This window comes from Oncorhynchus keta, chromosome 10, assembly GCF_023373465.1.
Source record: "Oncorhynchus keta strain PuntledgeMale-10-30-2019 chromosome 10, Oket_V2, whole genome shotgun sequence".
NCBI lineage: Eukaryota > Metazoa > Chordata > Actinopteri > Salmoniformes > Salmonidae > Oncorhynchus > Oncorhynchus keta.
This window is the reverse complement of record NC_068430.1, coordinates 20,005,365-20,019,621: the sequence shown is the minus strand read 5'-3', so window position 1 is coordinate 20,019,621 and position 14,257 is coordinate 20,005,365. Positions and strand designations below refer to the sequence as shown.

The following is a 14,257-nucleotide window of genomic DNA, read 5'->3' as shown; positions in this document are numbered from 1 at the left end:
ATGATGAGATATTTCAACACTTACAGTCTGTCTGTGTGTACATTTTCTGGTGTTTGATAGTGAACTTTCGGAGCAAGGTTTTAGTTTCAACAAACGTACAACCAAGGCAACCGTACTGCATCAGGTTATTTATTAAGCCAATCCGATACAACATTCACCCTCACACTGAGATTGGAGTCTAATGAATAATCGTGTGTTTACCTTCTACAATGACTTGCTCGTTTAAAGCAATCTTCAGTTCCAGCGTAGTGACTTCAGCCTCCTTGCCCTGCAGACAGAGGACATGGGAATTAGAGGTTGTTATTCAATAATCACTGCAACTAACTACAGCATTTGCCATCAGCAATCACCAAAACAGAATCGCTGAAAGAAAAACAGACAAAATCTATGTTTATTAATAATACTACTTGCAGTATGAGCCCGCTCAACAGGATTGATCACAATTACACAAATATTGGGTATGGGTAACACACTTCTTCCTGGAATGTGTAACACACATATTAAGAAATAATACATTTTTGTATTTCTTTCCTGATGTTTTTGTTTGTCTTTCCTTTTAATGGTGTCAGCAATCTTTCTTTGGACATTTATCAAGCATTGACATACAGTGCCTTTGGAAAGACTTCAGATCCTCCCTTATTACGTTACAGTCTTATTCTAAAATATACTCATTGATTGTCCACCTGTGGCAAATTTAATTGATTCAACATGATTTGGAAAGGCACACCTGTCTATATAAGGTCCCACAGTTGACAGTGCATGTCAGAGCAAAAACCAAGCCATGAGGTCGAAGGAATTGTCTGTAGAGCTCCGAGACAAGATTGTGTTGAGGCACAGATCTGGGGAAGGGTACCAACACATTTCTGCAGAATTGAAGGTCCCCAAGAACACAGTGGCCTCCATCATTCTTAAATGGAAGAAGTTTGGAACCACCAAGACTCTTCCTAGAGCTTGCCACCCAGCCAAACTGAGCAATCGGGGGAGAAGGGCCTTGGTCAAGGAGGTGACCAAGAACCCGATGGTCACTCTGACAGAGCTCCAGAGTTCCTATTTGGAGATGGGAGGAACTTCCAGAAGGACAACAATCTCTGCAGCACTCCACAAATCAGTCCATTATGGTAGAGTGGGTAGACGGAAGACACTCCTCAGTAAAAGGCACATGACAGCCCACTTGGAGTTTGCCAAAAGGCACCTAAAGGACTCAGACTATGAGAAATAAGATTTTCTGGTCTGATGAAACCAACAGTGAACTCTTTGGCCTGAATGCCAAGCCTTGCGTTTGGAGGAAACCTGGCACCATCCCTACGGTGAAGCACGGTGGTGGCAGCATCATGCTGTGGGAAAGATTTTCAGTGGCAGGGACTGAGAGACGAGTCAGGCTCGAGGGAAAGATGAACGGGGCGGCAGGGTAGCCTAGTGGTTAGAGCATTGGACTAGTAACCGAAAGGTTGCAAGTTCATATCCCCGAGCTGACAAGGTACAAATCTGTCATTCTGCCCCTGAACAGGCAGTTAACCCACTGTTCCTAGGCCGTCATTGAAAATAAGAATCTGTTCTTAACTGACTTGCCTAGTTAAATAAAGGTTAAAAAAAATAAAAAATTAAAGAAACGGAGCAAAGTACAGAGAGATCCTTGATGAAAACCTCCAGAGTGCTCAGGACATCAGATTGGGACAAAGGTTCACCTTCCAACAGGACAACGACCCAAAGCACACAGCCAAGACAATGCAGGAGTGGCTTCAGGACAATTCTCTGAATGTCCTTGAGTGGCCCAGCCTGAGCCCGGACCTGATCGAATATCTCTGGAAAGACCTGAATATAGCTGTGCAGCAACACTCCCCATTCAACCTGACAAAGCTTGAGAAGATCAGCAGAGAAGAATGGGAGAAACGCCCCAAATACAAGTGTGCCAAGCTTATAGCGTCATACGCAAGAAGACTCAAGTCTATAATCGCTGCCAAAGGTGCTTCAACAAAGTACTGAGTAAAGCGTCTGAATACTTATGTAAATGTGATATTTCCGTTTTTTATTTTTAATACATTTGCTAAATTACAAATGTGTCATTATGGGGTATTGTGTGTAGATTGATGAGGGAGAAAAAAAAACAATTAAATACATTTTAGAATAAGGCAGTAACGTAACAAAATGTGGAAAAAGTCAAGGGGTCTGAATACTTACCGAGTGCACAGAGTATACTAGTGCATGTACATAGCTATCCTAGCCTTATTGTCTACCGCATCTCCTCATTTCCATCTGGTTGATCAGCACAATCATTCACTATACTGTAGCCGTTGAGGACGATAAGACTAACAATGAAGTTGTTAAAAGAAAATTATTAAAAGAAAGTTAATTTTTTTAATTCCTTGCGCCAGATGCCGCTATCAGAAAAATGTCAAAGATGACTCCACCTGGTGGAAGAGCAAGCCTGTCTTTCTAGACTCAGGAGCACACTAGCTGTTCAGCATGCACTGTGTGCACTGTAAACTGAGCACTCAACCCCCCCCCAAAAAATACATCAAATCTTATTTTTATGGTAAACGGAAAAGTGACTATGGGGCAATATCTCAGAAGCATTTGAATAAAAGCATTAAAGCATATCCAAATATGAAAAAATACCAACTCTCTCACACTGTTCTTTTGTACAGTTTACATTTGGCAGTCAAAGCTGTGGCCAGGCATTTGTGGAGCTCCAAAGTGTTTATCTAAAGCAGACTGTGCCTAGATAAAACACATGAGGCTGAACCTTGCCCAGTTACAGCATTAATTATCTGGTAAATGCCCTTGTTGAAAACACTAGTCAACATTAAACTCACTTTGAACTTGACGAGGGTCGAAAATCATTTAAAATGGACTGTTCCCACACCACTCTCGTATTATTCTGATTCATTAGACTTCAATTAACATATCATCAATGACATGGTAAATCAATAGCGAGTGGTGACTAATGACAGATATTTTCAGTTTCATACTACTAAACATCATTAATCCCTATCACCTGAAAAGGCCCAGGGAACTAAATGAGTTTACCCAATGCATAACATCCATTTAGTTAAATGTTCCATCACTTTAATGACGGAAAATGTGTATTGGAGGGAAAAAAGAAACAACAAAACTATGATAGCAGCTGTGATGGTGCTTTTTATCCCTCTGTGCAATACAATGCACATCTTGTAATACCTAAATAGATAATTGTGTCAATTTAAAACTGCACGTGGCAGTAATAGTAATGTTTGGAGTGGTGGGGGTACAGTGAACCCATGGTGTGGATAAACAACAGCATGCTGCTCTGCCCAGTTGGATTTGTAGAGCCCATCACACACTCCCACATTGAGATTTCAGGGAACAGAATAACTCTTGATTGAGATGATTAGCCACCCAGGTGTTTTATGTGCACACTCAGTGAGAACATGAATCAAAACGCAACAATTTCCTAAGACAAAAGAGAGTTGAGGAGCATCTTACAATGCTTGCTGCCAAAGTGTTGAAAAGATGGCTAGGTATTTTGTGTGAAGTGGTAAAACAGTTGAACAACAAAAGTGTTCATCAAGGGAGTTACAGTATTAGCCCTATCATATCCGCTGGAAAGACACAGAGAGATACAGTATTAGCCCTATCATATCCGCTGGAAAGACACAGAGAGATACAGTATTAGCCCTATCATATCCGCTGGAAAGACACAGAGAGATACAGTATTAGCCCTATCATATCCGCTGGAAAGACACAGAGAGATACAGTATTAGCCCTATCATATCCGCTGGAAAGACACAGAGAGATACAGTATTAGCCCTATCATATCCGCTGGAAAGACACAGAGATACAGTATTAGCCCTATCATATCCGCTGGAAAGACACAGAGAGATACAGTATTAGCCCTATCATATCCGCTGGAAAGACACAGAGATACAGTATTAGCCCTATCATATCCGCTGGAAAGACACAGAGAGATACAGTATTAGCCCTATCATATCCGCTGGAAAGACACAGAGAGATACAGTATTAGCCCTATCATATCCGCTGGAAAGACACAGAGAGATACAGTATTAGCCCTATCATATCCGCTGGAAAGACACAGAGAGATACAGTATTAGCCCTATCATATCCGCTGGAAAGACACAGAGAGATACAGTATTAGCCCTATCATATCCGCTGGAAAGACACAGAGAGATACAGTATTAGCCCTATCATATCCGCTGGAAAGACAGAGAGATACAGTATTAGCCCTATCATATCCGCTGGAAAGACACAGAGAGATACAGACACAGAAAAACTGAGATGATTCAAAAGCATATGTTCCTACATTGTATGTTGTGCTGTACCAACAAATAAGAATTATCATCATCATCATCTACATGAACATAATAGTTGCCTCTGTGATGTAATAATAAATGCACCGTATTATTGTTCTCTGTGATGTAATAATAAATACACTGCATTATTGTTGCCTCTGTGATGTAATTAATAAATACACTGTATTATTGTTGTCTCTGTGATGTAATAATAAATACACTGCATTATTGTTGTCTCTGTGATGTAATAATAAATGCACCGTATTATTGTTGCCTCTGTGATGTAATTAATAAATACACTGTATTATTGTTGCCTCTGTGATGTAATAATAAATACACTGCATTATTGTTGCCTCTGTGATGTAATTAATAAATACACTGTATTATTGTTGTCTCTGTGATGTAATTAATAAATACACTTTATTATTGTTGCCTCTGTGATGTAATAATAAATGCACTGTATTATTGTTGTCTCTGTGATGTAATAATAAATACACTGCATTATTGTTGTCTCTGTGATGTAATAATAAATGCACCGTATTATTGTTCTCTGTGATGTAATAATAAATACACTGCATTATTGTTGCCTCTGTGATGTAATTAATAAATACACTGTATTATTGTTGTCTCTGTGATGTAATTAATAAATACACTTTATTATTGTTGCCTCTGTGATGTAATAATAAATACACTGTATTATTGTTGCCTCTGTGATGTAATAATAAATACACTGTATTATTGTTGCCTCTGTGATGTAATAATAAATACACTGCATAATTGTTGCCGCTGTGATGTAATAATAAATACACTGTATTATTGTTGTCTCTGTGATGTAATAATAAATACACTGTATTTTTGTTGTCTCTGTGATGTAATAATAAATACACTGCATTATTGTTGCCTCTGTGATGTAATAATAAATACACTGCATTATTGTTGTCTCTGTGATGTAATAATAAATACACTGTATTATTGTTGTCTCTGTGATGTAATAATACATACACTGTATTATTGTTGTCTCTGTGATGTAATAATAAATACACTGTATTATTGTTGTCTCTGTGCTGTAATAATAAATACACTGTATTATTGTTGTCTCTGTGATGTAATAATAAATACACTGTATTATTGTTGTCTCTGTGATGTAATAATAAATACACTGTATTATTGTTGTCTCTGTGATGTAATAATAAATACACTGTATTATTGTTGTCTCTGTGATGTAATAATAAATACACTGTATTATTGTTGTCTCTGTGATGTAATAATAAATACACTGCATTATTGTTGCCTCTATGATGTAATAATAAATACACTGTATTATTGTTGTCTCTGTGATGTAATAATAAATACACTGCATTATTGTTGTCTCTGTGCTGTAATAATAAATACACTGTATTATTGTTGTCTCTGTGATGTAATAATAAATGCACTGTATTATTGTTGTCTCTGTGATGTAATAATAAATACACTGTATTATTGTTGTCTCTGTGATGTAATAATAAATACACTGTATTATTGTTGTCTCTGTGATGTAATAATAAATACACTGTATTATTGTTGTCTCTGTGATGTAATAATAAATACACTGTATTATTGTTGTCTCTGTGATGTAATAATAAATACACTGCATTATTGTTGCCTCTGTGATGTAATAATAAATACACTGTATTATTGTTGCTTCTGTGATGTAATAATAAATGCACTGTATTATTGTTGTCTCTGTGATGTAATAATACATACACTGTATTATTGTTGTCTCTGTGATGTAATAATAAATACACTGTATTATTGTTGTCTCTGTGATGTGATAATAAATACACTGTATTATTGTTGTCTCTGTGATGTAATAATAAATACACTGTATTATTGTTGTCTCTGTGATGTAATAATAAATACACTGTATTATTGTTGTCTCTGTGATGTAATAATAAATACACTGTATTATTGTTGTCTCTGTGATGTAATAATAAATACACTGCATTATTGTTGCCTCTGTGATGTAATAATAAATACACTGCATTATTGTTGTCTCTGTGATGTAATAATAAATACACTGTATTGTTGTTGTCTCTGTGATGTAATAATACATACACTGTATTATTGTTGTCTCTGTGATGTAATAATAAATACACTGTATTATTGTTGTCTCTGTGCTGTAATAATAAATACACTGTATTATTGTTGTCTCTGTGATGTAATAATAAATACACTGTATTATTGTTGTCTCTGTGATGTAATAATAAATACACTGTATTATTGTTGTCTCTGTGATGTAATAATAAATACACTGTATTATTGTTGTCTCTGTGATGTAATAATAAATACACTGTATTATTGTTGTCTCTGTGATGTAATAATAAATACACTGCATTATTGTTGCCTCTGTGATGTAATAATAAATACACTGTATTATTGTTGTCTCTGTGATGTAATAATAAATACACTGTATTATTGTTGTCTCTGTGCTGTAATAATAAATACACTGTATTATTGTTGTCTCTGTGATGTAATAATAAATACACTGTATTATTGTTGTCTCTGTGATGTAATAATAAATACACTGTATTATTGTTCTCTGTGATGTAATAATAAATACACTGTATTATTGTTGTCTCTGTGCTGTAATAATAAATACACTGTATTATTGTTGTCTCTGTGATGTAATAATAAATGCACTGTATTATTGTTGTCTGTGATGTAATAATAAATACACTGTATTATTGTTGTCTCTGTGATGTAATAATAAATACACTTTATTATTGTTGTCTCTGTGATGTAATAATAAACACACTGTATTTCATGATAAATGCAAAACATTCATCAGTATTGTGTTTTTAATTATTGGTTGGGACTATTTTAGGCCGCAGGATCGCATGTTCAAAAAAGGAATGAATACCACTCCACTGAAACGCACACAATCCCCCAAAAAAGCCCAACATCCACTCCGGGTGGCTCTTCAGCCCTTCTAATGGACAGACTCTCCACTCTCTTCACACCATTCTGACAGAAAAGAAGAGTTCATGAATATTTACCACAAAGTAAAGTTATTCCATTAATTACTCTGAGCATGCTTAAAACGATATCTGTGGCTACTTCTGTGGTAGGTCATTAATGAACTTTCACACGCCATTACCAATGTGAAATAATGCCCAACTCGATGGCTGTCTGTCAATAGAAGTTTCCTCACTCACTGTCTTTAAGCCTATCAGCATGTTTCGATCACTCAGTGACGCTAGCTGCATCATTCTACACAGATCTGTTCATTTATCATACCATGAACTAAACAGCAAATAAAATCAAAGTTTATTTGTCACGTGCGCCGAATACAACAGGTGTAGTAGACCTTACAGTGAAATGCTTACTTACAAGCCCTAACCAACAGTGCAATTTTTAAGTAAAAAAAATAGGTATTAGGTAAACGATAGATAAGTAAGGAAAAAAGAAAAACTGTAAAATGGCAGTGAAAAACAGTAAAATAACAGTGAAAAGCTGTATACAGGTGTTACCGGCACAGAGTCAAAGTGTGGGGGCACTGGTTAGTCGGGCGAATTGTACATGTAAGTATAGTTAAAGTGACTATGGATAGATGATAAACAGAGAGGAGCAGCAGCATGAAAGAGGGGTTGGCGGAACACAATGCAAATAGTAATTCAGGAGTCTTATGGCTTGGGGTTAAAAGCTGTTGAGAAGCCTTTTGTTCCTAAACTTGGCGCTCTGGTACCACTTACCATGCGGTCACAGAGAGAACAGTCTATGACTAGGGTGGCTGGGGTCTTTAACAATTTTTAGGGTCTTCCTCTGACACCGCCTGGTGTAGAGGTCCTGGATGGCAGGCAGCTTAGCGCTAGTGATGTACTGGGCCGTACGCACTACCCTTTGTAGTGCTTTGCGGTCGGAGGCCGAGCAGTTGCCGTACCAGGCAGTGATGCAACCAGTCAGGATGCTCTCGATGTTGCAGCTGAAGAACCTTTTGAGGATCTGAGGACCCATGCCACATCTTGTCAGTCTCCTGAGGTGGAATAGGTTTTGTCGTGCCCTCTTCATGACTGTATTGGTGTGTTTGGACCATTCTAGTTTGTTGTTGATGTGGACACCAAGGCACTTGAAGTTCTCAACCTGCTCCACTACAACGTCGATGAAAATGGGGGTGTGCTCGGTCCTCCTTTTCCTGAAGTCCACAATCATCTCCTTTATCTTGATTATGTTGAGGGATATGTTGTTATTTTGGCACCACCAGACCAGGTCTCTGACCTTGTCCCTATAGGCTAACTCGTTGTTGTATGTAAAAACAAAAAATAGCATTGGTTTGTTTGAACATTCCTCCTGTAAATGGGTGGTGGTCTTGTTTGAACATTCCTCCTGTAAATGGGTGGTGGTCTTGTTTGAACATTCCTCCTAAAATGGATGGTGGTCTTGTTTGAACATTCCTCCTGGAAATGGGTGGTGGTCTTGTTTGAACATTCCTCCTAAAATGGATGGTGGTCTTGTTTGAACATTCCTCCTGGAAATGGGTGGTGGTCTTGTTTGAACATTCCTCCTGGAAATGGGTGGTGGTCTTGTTTGAACATTCCTCCTAAAATGGGTGGTGGTCTTGTTTGAACATTCCTCCTGTAAATGGGTGGTGGTCTTGTTTGAACTTTCCTCCTGTAAATGGGTGTTGGTCTTGTTTGAACATTTCTCCTGGAAATGGGTGGTGGTCTTGCTTGAACATTCCTCCTGGAAATGGGTGGTGGTCTTGTTTGAACATTCCTCCTAAAATGGATGGTGGTCTTGTTTGAACATTCCTCCTGGAAATGGGTGGTGGTGTTGTCTGAACATTCCTCCTGTAAATGGGTGGTGGTCTTGTTTGAACATTCCTCCCGGAAATGGATGGTGGTCTTGTTTGAACATTCCTCCCGGAAATGGGTGGTGGTCTTGTTTGAACTTTCCTCCTAAAATGGGTGGTGGTCTTGTTTGAACATTCCTCCCGGAAATGGGTGGTGGTCTTGTTTGAACATTCCCCCTGGAAATGGGTGGTGGCCTTGTTTGAACATTCCTCCTAAAATGGGTGGTGGTCTTGTTTGAACATTCCTCCCGGAAATGGGTGGTGGTCTTGTTTGAACATTCCTCCTGGAAATGGGTGGTGGTCTTGTTTGAACATTCCTCCTGGAAATGGGCGGTGATCTTGTTTGAACATTCCTCCTAAAATGGGTGGTGGTCTTGTTTGAACATTCCTCCCGGAAATGGGTGGTGGTCTTGTTTGAACATTCCTCCCGGAAATGGGTGGTGGTCTTGTTTGAACATTCCTCCCGGAAATGGGTGGTGGTCTTGTTTGAACATTCCTCCTAAAATGGGTGGTGGTCTTGTTTGAACATTCCTCCTGGAAATGGGTGGTGGTCTTGTTTGAACATTCCTCCTAAAATGGGTGGTGGTCTTGTTTGAACATTCCTCCCGGAAATGGGTGGTGGTCTTGTTTGAACATTCCTCCTAAAATGGGTGGTGGTCTTGTTTGAACATTCCTCCCGGAAATGGGTGGTGGTCTTGTTTGAACATTCCTCCTAAAATGGGTGGTGGTCTTGTTTGAACATTCCTCCTGGAAATGGGTGGTGGTCTTGTTTGAACATTCCTCCTAAAATGGGTGGTGGTCTTGTTTGAACATTCCTCCCGGAAATGGGTGGTGGTCTTGTTTGAACATTCCTCCTAAAATGGATGGTGGTCTTGTTTGAACATTCCTCCTGGAAATGGGTGGTGGTCTTGTTTGAACATTCCTCCTAAAATGGGTGGTGGTCTTGTTTGAACATTCCTCCCGGAAATGGGTGGTGGTCTTGTTTGAACATTCCTCCTAAAATGGGTGGTGGTCTTGTTTGAACATTCCTCCCGAAATGGGTGGTGGTCTTGTTTGAACATTCCTCCTAAAATGGGTGGTGGTCTTGTTTGAACATTCCTCCTGGAAATGGGTGGTGGTCTTGTTTGAACATTCCTCCTAAAATGGGTGGTGGTCTTGTTTGAACATTCCTCCCGGAAATGGGTGGTGGTCTTGTTTGAACATTCCTCCTAAAATGGATGGTGGTCTTGTTTGAACATTCCTCCTGGAAATGGGTGGTGGTCTTGTTTGAACATTCCTCCTGGAAATGGGTGGTGGTCTTGTTTGAACATTCCTCCTAAAATGGGTGGTGGTCTTGTTTGAACATTCCTCCTGTAAATGGGTGGTGGTCTTGTTTGAACTTTCCTCCTGTAAATGGGTGTTGGTCTTGTTTGAACATTTCTCCTGGAAATGGGTGGTGGTCTTGCTTGAACATTCCTCCTGGAAATGGGTGGTGGTCTTGTTTGAACATTCCTCCTAAAATGGATGGTGGTCTTGTTTGAACATTCCTCCTGGAAATGGGTGGTGGTGTTGTCTGAACATTCCTCCTGTAAATGGGTGGTGGTCTTGTTTGAACATTCCTCCCGGAAATGGATGGTGGTCTTGTTTGAACATTCCTCCCGGAAATGGGTGGTGGTCTTGTTTGAACTTTCCTCCTAAAATGGGTGGTGGTCTTGTTTGAACATTCCTCCCGGAAATGGGTGGTGGTCTTGTTTGAACATTCCCCTGGAAATGGGTGGTGGCCTTGTTTGAACATTCCTCCTAAAATGAGTGGTGGTCTTGTTTGAACATTCCTCCCGGAAATGGGTGGTGGTCTTGTTTGAACATTCCTCCTGGAAATGGGTGGTGGTCTTGTTTGAACATTCCTCCTGGAAATGGGCGGTGATCTTGTTTGAACATTCCTCCTAAAATGGGTGGTGGTCTTGTTTGAACATTCCTCCCGGAAATGGGTGGTGGTCTTGTTTGAACATTCCTCCTAAAATGGGTGGTGGTCTTGTTTGAACATTCCTCCCGGAAATGGGTGGTGGTCTTGTTTGAACATTCCTCCTAAAATGGGTGGTGGTCTTGTTTGAACATTCCTCCTGGAAATGGGTGGTGGTCTTGTTTGAACATTCCTCCTAAAATGGGTGGTGGTCTTGTTTGAACATTCCTCCCGGAAATGGGTGGTGGTCTTGTTTGAACATTCCTCCTAGAAATGGGTGGTGGTCTTGTTTGAACATTCCTCCCGGAAATGGGTGGTGGTCTTGTTTGAACATTCCTCCCGGAAATGGGTGGTGGTCTTGTTTGAACATTCCTCCCGGAAATGGGTGGTGGTCTTGTTTGAACATTCCTCCCGGAAATGGGTGGTGGTCTTGTTTGAACATTCCTCCCGGAAATGGGTGGTGGTCTTGTTTGAACATTCCTCCTAAAATGGGTGGTGGTCTTGTTTGAACATTCCTCCCGGAAATGGGTGGTGGTCTTGTGGATCAATATAAAGAATGTATTAAAAATAATAATAATAAGAGGGAGTCCAACAGGATAGGCAGAGTCAGTGATATCTATATTCAGGACATTAGTGTTTGTTTTTAGGGTGTGTGTGTCGAAGATTTCCCAAGTCACTGTCCGTGCTCTGAAACACAGGAAAATCTAAGGCATGACTCATTTTCAAACAAATGCAGCTGTTTATATGTGATTCACTAAAGGACTGACTGAACAGTATTTTTTCCTTCATTTCTTTCAAGCTTTATTAAGGCAGACTGATTCAATGAAAACATAACTACGTCTCATAAAAACCGCTTCAAAATATCAAGTGTATTTTCTCTTTCATGGTGGCATTATATTGCACACCCACATAGTCTGTAAACAACAGCACTCAAACAGCACGCAAACAGGCTCAAAACCCACCAATTAAACCCAACTTCGCATTTGGAGGGGTTTTTTTGCCTGTAAGCTGAAAAGGCAACAGTGCAGCCTGCAGAATGTCTGCCTGTCTGATCCCAGATATTCTTTGGACCTGCCCTCATGTATTGCTGAGCTAAGAACAAAGTACACAGAGAGAGCTTTCCGCCTTAATACCAAGGAAGTGGAATTTCACTCCTAACCCTAAACAAACAAGGCAGCACATTTCTTTACACTATTTAAATGTTAACAGAGCTCTTTGAATAGAGCATTCCCTTCCTCTGTATACCCCAATTACTTCACTCTGGCTATACACAGATTCTAATCAACTGATCCATGAAGCAAACATCAGAAAAATAACATAATTTGGTTTCTCCTACAGTTGAGAACTAATAGCTGGGACAGAGGGAGGCAGAGAGAGAGATAGAGAGGAGGGAGGGAGAGAACCCTACACACATGGAGAGCACAAAAGGGCTAACCGACAGACAGATTATGCAATGCTATTTTTATGGCCAATTCCTTTCCACCCTGTCAAACAGGAGGACTGTCAATTCTCTCCTGTGATATCACGTTTCCACTCTCCCAAGTCTCTGTGTCCTGCTCCTCCATTCGTCCACCTCAGATCCTGTGTGCTATTAATATCAATAACCCACAGATTCCATTTCCCCGGAAAAAGACGGAGGGAAAGAAGGAGAGAGGAACTGATACCCTCACCCATCACAGCAGCACATTCACTCCTTTGCTATCACTCCGTTCTAAACTAGAGAACAGGAGCAGCTCAGCTCGCACACTCAGTTTAGTTTGGTTCACACGATGCAAGCCTCTTCTATGAGATCACCAGAGGACTGCTGGCCAGGCAGCCCTTAGTCTGTCAGAAGCCTTCAATCCAAACCCTGGACCTCTAGGATAACTTCAGCTCTTCAGAGGAACCTACGGCACAGTTCTTTGCATCCCTTACAGAACAAACCCACAATACAGACAACATGCAACATGAACCCATACAAGGCCAGGGAAGAGAAGGAGAAAAAGTACAATTAAAATCTTTACTGACTTACCCATGAACCGTGAGCCTGAGTTTCATTCCATTACTGAAACATGAATGTAGATTCCCCAAGGTTTAACAAGACTTCTACAATCCACTTCTCAAACAGAAGAAAAGCCTGTCAGTGCTAGTAGCAGTAAAAGCAGTAGTTGTAGTGTGAGAGAGCTGAAGAGATCCCTGACTGCAGTGTTCAGAGGAACTGGAGGTATGTGGTCTAAACACAACAAAAGCCAGAGCCTTGCTCTAGATTAAATATGCAGGAAGAGGTCCCTTTGCATAAACACAAACACTCAGCAAATGAAGGACTGGCACAGACCAGGCAGAGCAGAGCAGGCGCCTGCTGAGAGCCATACCTGTCCTCTGCCCGTTTAATTAGACAAGAGCAAGCAGAACAAATGAACAAACACCAGAACGGTCACACAACCAGTCCAGAACAAAAAAGCTACTGAGTTTGTCCTCAGTAGAGTGCTCAAAGTTGGTAAAGACACATGCCAACTTCAAACACATGACTTTTGTTGTAGGACTTTTAAAAATACAACTTGTTTCTATCAGTTGTTTTTAATACATAAATATCAAATACCTCATCTTCAACTTTTAAAATAAAAATGTCAGCTACTCGCTTCACTTGTGTAAGCAAATGTGACATACTATATCACATATAGGACATTCTAAAGGATAGATCCATTACCTAAAACGGTATAGTGTAATTAAAATAAAATAAATGTTTGGGTCATGTTTGGGTATGAATATTCCTTTCAATATCCAGTAAAAGTATCCTACTGCTACTACTTATCATGCCTTCAGTCATCCCCCTCTCTGCTCCCTGCTGCACTCCTATGGACACCCCCTAATGGATGAATAGAAAATAAAGGCTGAGTCTCTAAAGCCAGGGAAAAAACGGATACGATTTAGAACAGCCACAATTGTCCAGCTCTTACAGTCTACAGACCCTTTCTCATTTTTGCTCCCTCTCTCTCTCTCCTTCCCTCTCCCTCTATCGCTCTCTCTCTCCCTCCCTTTAACTATCTGTCTCTTTATCCCCAACTCTCGGGATATGAATTCAGAAACTCATAACGGTGCAAGACTCCTGGAGTGTCTGCCTGAATCTGCCAGGCTTCATGACTAAAACTTCAAGTGAACCAAAGAGTAAGGGAGACGATGCCCAAAGAAAATCTTGAGCCCAGCTTTAGATGCTGAGTGATATAC

General features: G+C 40.0%; 1 protein-coding gene across 7 annotated transcripts in view; it reads right to left on the bottom strand.

Annotated features, from left to right (window-relative positions):
* LOC118389636 (forkhead box protein P1-B) overlaps positions 1 to 14,257 on the bottom strand; it is a 245,979-nt gene that overhangs the window by 148,358 nt on the left and 83,364 nt on the right. For 6 of the 7 annotated variants that reach the window (XM_052526631.1, XM_052526635.1, XM_052526629.1 and 3 more), the window contains one exon: positions 202 to 268. The gene's annotated coding sequence lies outside the window, so the exon portion shown is untranslated. Of the gene's footprint in view, positions 1 to 201; positions 269 to 13,064; positions 13,462 to 14,257 lie in introns of those variants that run through there. The other variant, XM_052526633.1, reaches the window with a different exon arrangement.